Raw genomic sequence first — 6,000 nt, forward strand, 5'->3', positions numbered from 1 at the left:
GTTACCTGTGAAGGACCTATATAAAATGAATCTCATAAAAAAAAAAAATGACCTAGAAATGGTATGTTGGACCGCCAGATTCAGAAGACAGATCTGGAAATTGAAATCCTGAAACACAAGTTAGAGGTGGGAGCATGGTCACAGGTGACTTGTGTTAATTACTGGAACAATATAAAAAAAAAAAAACTGTTGCTTTTGTGTTTTTAGGAAATAAAGAAGACAAAATAAAATTAGAATTATTTTTACTTTATTTGGGTGGTGCTTGTGTTTTCAAAGTGATTCCTGCATATAATGTCTCTGACTGCTCTTCCATCCTGGAAATCTGCAGGGTGGATGGGATCCTCATCAGGGTCCTCTATTTGTAGGCTCTCCTATAATTGGGCTATTATTATGGAGAACAACACATGCCACAATAATGTCACAGGCCCTCTCAGGGGTTACCCTATGGTGATGTAGGCACTGGAAATAAGCTTTCAGCAGTCCTATGGTCATCTCCATTTTCTAGTCCTGCAGTGGGCCACATTGAAGTTGCTTTGGGGGTCTGGCTCAGGATCAGGGTAAGGGGTGAGCAGAGTGGGCTGGCATGTGTAACCCCTGTCACCCAGCAGTAGGCCTTCAAACTCTCCTGTAATGTATAGTGTATACATTTGAGTGTATTTAAGGAGGGAAACAGGTGAATAATACTGTACAAAGCTTTAGGCTGCTTACCACGTCCTAGTCTGTTGCTCAGGGCAGACTCACGATATTTCCGTGAGTCATGCACAGACCGAGGCCATTTGGCCTCCACATTGGTTATGAGATATGCAGCATTACATATGATCTTGACAGTGCAGAGAATGACAGATGTTACTTGCAGTATTGTGATGCAGTCTTTGACATTTTGTGACAGTGGTCAATTTACCTGCACATTAATGCTGTAAATGGACTTCCTATTCACATAGTCAGCTTCATTTTCTGAAGGAGCAGTGATTGGAATTTGTGTGCCATCAATGAGCCAATCACATTGGGAAATCCTAAAAGAAATTCAAATGACTTATACCATTCTGATCTTGCAGCACCATGTCATTAACCGAATTATAATAAATAATTATTCATTGTAAGGGTTTTACATTATTCACCTGCAATCCAGTGGAACTCTTCTTTAATGGCTCTCACTGGTTTGTGTCCAGGGAACACTACAAACACGTTTAAAAAACGTTTAAGAGCGAGGGACACTTTTCTGACGCCTCTGCATACAGTGGCTTTACTAATATGCTCCCCATCACCAATGTTGTAAAGAAAACTGCCGTTTGCAAAAAAAACGTAATGCGACACAAAGAATCTGCTCGGATGTAAGAGCATGTCCACGATGGGTGACGTTAGCGATATGAGGACGGATAAGGTTATGTACATATCTGATAGACTGTGAAGAAAAACGATACCGCTCAAATAGGTAGTTATCTGGGAATGAAAATACATCTAGTCGGGGCCTCACTATCCTCCCCCGACGTATGTTTAACTCCCTGCGAAGTAATACAGCTTCTTCATCAACGGGATCCTCAACAAAAGGACATGTCATGTTCGAGAAAAAAACCTTTAGTCTATAACGTTACCTAACTCTGGACAGCTTTTGATGTCCTCATCTGGACAGGTTATGGTGTCCTCACAGTCTATACTACACAAAGTGTAAAGAAAAAAAATGTATTCTGGTATGCTTTGAAAAACGTGAGATCTCCCTGAAAAATACACAACAATTACTTACGCATTCCTAAGGTCATTGAAGACATTCTCGTCGATTGTATGCGTAGTGACTGTGGACTCATTCAGATCAACTGACGACCTACTAGAAAAGACAGAAAACAGTATCAGACTATGCTTTGGGAATACAGCATGGGTGTAAAACAAACATAAGCTGTGGGTGATGCTGCAGTGGCCAATGACAATGTGTGTGATAGCAATATTCATGTGATATTTTACAAAGGTTGTCTTTATGGCAGCAGGTAGTGGAATAGCAGTGTGTTTTTCAAAGAGGCCTATCCAGTGTATTGAATAACATTAGAAAGAAAAGTGCACATCCATAGGAAAGAAGGAAGACGTTTTGTGTTCCTGCAACCAGGATAAACGTGAGTTCATCACAAAATTACTCATCGATGAACCATCAAAGCAAGCTCAATCGACAACAATTGGCTTCCAACTGTTCAATCACTGATAAAGTGCTCCAGTCCATATCTTCCACTCCCTCGATGGCAAACTCATCTCTGTTCCGCAGCACCACCAATACAAATAGAAAAAAAGACAGATTATCACATAATTACAGTATGCATACCTAAAAATGCGTACATAAAAATGTGGACAGTAATCAATGACAAATTGTCTCACTGTCCAGACAAAGACTGGGAGCCAATGCTAGATAATTGTGGTGGGGAAGGTCTCCTGGTCCCAGCCTTGAATGGCATGGAGGTAAATTTGTCCTTCTCGTAGCTGTGGTGGCAACAAAGTGAAATGATCGTTAGAAAATGAAATCCCTGAGCACTTGCAGCTTTAGGTTAGCGGGTGCGAGTGATTTGTGTGGGCATAAAGGCAAGTCAAAGTAGCCACTACAAACAAAGTGTAGTTTTACTGATACTTCACTCAAGGTGTAATGTCGCCAAGTTAGATAAATGCTCTCATATAAACGGTTATGCAGAAAAAGAGAAACATTACCAGAAACGCACAATAAAACGTTTCGCCACCTGAGGTTATAACTTTAGCTCTCATGCTAGGTAACACAATATAGCAAGCTAACGTTAGCTTCGCGTTTCCCAGTAAGCATAAACAACGGCTCCGTCGTAAACAAATTTGGTCAAAGTTGTCAATAGGCTATAAGTGAATCAGAATCAAAATCAGAAAGGGCTTTATTGCCAAGTACGTTGCACATACGAGGAATTTGTCATGGTGTTGTTGGAGCATGTCACACATACAAATATAAGAAGGATAAAAAGATATAAACAATATAAGTATAAACATATACACACAGTACGTATTAATAACGATAAAATAAATTTAAATAAATAGTAAAATAAGTTAAACAGTAGTGAAAAGGGACGCTACAGCAGAGTAGGTACAGTGGCATGAGGAGCCAGAGGTGGGGTGTGGAGAGAGTCAGGATGGATTCCGAGCCTTGTTTAGAAGGCTAGTGGCGGAGGGGAAAAAACTGTTTATGTGGCGTGAGGTTTTGGTCCTAATGGACCTCATCCTCCTGCCAGAGGGGAGTGGCTCAAAGAGCTTGTGTCCGGGGTGGGAGGGGTCAGCCACAATCTTTCCAGCACGCTTCAGAGTCCTGGTGGCGTATAGGTCCTGGAGCGGCGGCAGATTGCAGCCAATCACCTTCTCAGCTGACCGAATGACACGCTGCAGCCTGCCCTTGTCCTTGGCAGTGGCAGCAGCGTACCAGATGGTGATGGAGGATGTGAGGATGGACTCAATGATGGCTGTGTAAAAGTGCACCATCATTGTCTTTGGCAGGTTGAATTTCTTCAGCTGCCGCAGGAAGTACATCCTCTGTTGTGCTTTCTTGACAAGGGAGCTGATGTTCAGCTCCCACTTGAGGTCCTGGGAGATGGTAGTTCCCAGGAAGCGGAAAGACTCCACAGTGTCAATTGTGGAACCACAGAGGGTGATGGGGGCAGGTGGGGCTGGGTTCTTTCTGAAGTCCACAACCATCTCCACTGTCTTTAGAGCGTTGAGCTCTAGATTGTTTTGCTTGCACCAGGTCACCAGGTGGTCAGCCTCCCACCTGTAACCTGCAAACTTCAGAAGCTTGACGGACTGGTGACTGGAGGTGCAGCTGTTGGTGTACAGGGAGAAGAGCAGAGGAGAAAGAACACAGCCCTGGGGGGATCCGGTGCTGATGGTCTGTGAGTCGGAGACGTGTTTCCCCAGCTTCACATGCTGCTTCCTGTCAGACAGGAAGTCAGTGATCCACCTGCAGGTGGAGTCAGGCACACCAAGCTGGGAGAGTTTCTGCTGAAGCAGAGCCGGGATGATGGTATTGAAGGCAGAGCTGAAGTCCACAAACAGGATCCTGGCGTAGGTTCCTGCGGAGTCCAGGTGCCGGAGGATGTAGTGGAGGGCCAGGTTGACTGCATCGTCTACAGACCTGTTGGCTCTGTAGGCAAACTGCAGGGGGTCCAGGAGGGGGTCGGTGAGGTCTTTGAGGTGTGAAAGCACAAGGCGCTCAAAGGACTTCATAACCACAGAGGTCAGGGCGACGGGTCTGAAGTCATTAAGTCCTGTGGTCCTTGGCTTCTTGGGGACAGGGATTATGGTTGAGGTCTTGAAGCAGGCTGGCACGTGACATGTCTCCAGTGAGGTGTTAAAAATGTCTGTGAACACTGGAGACAGCTGGTCAGCGCAGTGCTTCAAGCTGGATGGGGAGACAGCATCCGGTCCAGCAGCTTTCCTGGGATTCTGTTTCCTGAACAGTCTGTTGACGTCCCTCTCGTGAATGGAGAGAGTCGTCACTGAGGTGGGAGGGGGGATGGAGGTGGAGGGGACCTTTAAGGAGGGCATTGGTGGGGGGGCCCAGGACCCTGCTGAGGTGGGCGAGGTGGAGGTGATGCACAGTGGCTGTAGCTGTAGGGAGGTGTCGTGGGGGATAGTGTCAGGACTGTCCTTTTGTCTTTCAAATCGACAGTAGAACTCGTTCAGGTCATTGGCTAGGTGTCGGTCATTGAAGGAGTGGGGGGGTTTTAGGCTTGAAGTTGGTGATCTGCCTAAGTCCTTTCCAGACAGTCGCAGAGTCAACAAAAGACTAAACATGAAACACTGAACATGAACAAAAATAAAATTAACATACTTGACGAGACAACACCTACATATCTAAGAAATAATATTAAAAGACATTGAGTGAGTTTTGTGTGGGACCAACTTTCTTTTTTAGAATTAAAGAATTCTTTTGGAAAATGCACCCACTGAACTTGAGAAAAACGTGAAAAGGAATTTTTCATTGCATGGCACTAAACGAATTATTTGGAACTGCTGCCACAGGCTTGAACTAAAGTTATGGTAACACTTTACGGTAAGGGTACATGAATTATGAATTCATGCATGAATTAATTCATGATTTGTGCATTACTTCATTCCTTTATATCTTATGAATCATCAGGATCATATGCTGGACGCTTTATTAGTCTTTCTACATGGGTTTAGTTAATGATCGGGCTATAATAAGACCACGTCGGCTATGTAATCGCTGACAACCGTGACAATTTCATAGTGGTTGGTGTAAACCGGGACATTTTTGCGTCCCGACAGACTTTTGTTGGGACTCGGGACATGCAACTCAGAATCAAACCGGGACATCTGGTCACCCTAGTTAAAACATACAGTTTTGTCTAGTGTTATGCCCTGTATCAAAAGGTTAGTATCAATTACCAAACGGAACTGTGTCTATTGCTATTTTTTATTTTGCTTATTTTTTTACCCTGGTGGTGTCGATACTCGAAGATCTATGCAGTTATTCAACTGTAAAGTGCTTACTAGTACTGAAATGCAACCATTCTTAAAAATATCCCAAGACCAACAGCTGATTTTGTCAACCTTGTTGATTTTGCTCCCCTCTCCTCTTATTTTTCAACCTGTCTAGATCTTTTCCAGCAATATATGCTGGAAGCCAGGCACGCCACCTCCAAGATCAACATGTTCTAAGATAATAGAACTCCAGTTCTGCCTGCAGCCAGAAAACTCAGATAGGACACCAAAATACAAAACCGTGCTCCTGCAAACGGGCTTAGGAAGGAGAACTGTACATCTCAGTGACAATGCTGATCACACGGAGGTACGCCATTTTTTTTACAGCATGACACTTTAGTTAGTTTGAAAAATATTATCAAATCAAAGAAGATTCATCATTATGGAGATACAATACCATAAATATTGTCAGAGTGAATGAATAGCTCTCAGTATTTTTATAAAAAAATCATTTGTGTGGACTTCCGGTATGACCGCGAGCTAGTAGGCCACGCCTAGCCCTGCTCCTCT

Source organism: Sander lucioperca, chromosome 9 (genome assembly GCF_008315115.2).
Source record: "Sander lucioperca isolate FBNREF2018 chromosome 9, SLUC_FBN_1.2, whole genome shotgun sequence".
In the NCBI taxonomy this organism is placed as follows: domain Eukaryota; kingdom Metazoa; phylum Chordata; class Actinopteri; order Perciformes; family Percidae; genus Sander; species Sander lucioperca.